The sequence below is a fragment of the Oryzias melastigma genome, linkage group LG10 (genome assembly GCF_002922805.2).
Source record: "Oryzias melastigma strain HK-1 linkage group LG10, ASM292280v2, whole genome shotgun sequence".
Classification (NCBI taxonomy): Eukaryota; Metazoa; Chordata; class Actinopteri; order Beloniformes; family Adrianichthyidae; genus Oryzias; species Oryzias melastigma.
In genome coordinates this window covers 15023641-15024129 of record NC_050521.1, presented here as the reverse complement: position 1 = coordinate 15024129, position 489 = coordinate 15023641, and positions in this window count along the sequence as shown.

Genomic DNA, 489 nt, shown 5'->3' with positions numbered 1-489 from the left:
AACCAGTGGAAAACAAAGTGCACCAATGAAATCACTTCTTATCTAAAACTTTTCAGTCTTTTCAGCTCCATCTGTTGTAGCTCACTCATTACGCCTAATTCATCTTCAACTGCTCGCTGCTTTTCTTTTGACGCCTAGACCGAGTTCATCAAATGATTGAGTCTTTTGGTTGGTGGAAATGTAAACCAACTCCCCCCGTCTCACTTCTATTGATCCGCCTGCGTTGATCTTTTTGTCTCAGTTGATTCTTTCTAACCGGACTGGTAATTAATGGGTTTGGGTGCATCGAGTGTCCAAACGGGTCGATGGTCTCATTCTATCGTGTTCAATGAGGCATTACTTAGTAAAATAGGAGACAATAAAGCTTCTTTAAGTCTGTAATAAAATTCCACAACAAAATAGGGACACCTGAATGTTTTAATATAAACCCTGAAATCCTTCATTTTGGTGTTTTAGTCTTTTCATTTTTCACATTTGTTTGCAGCTAAT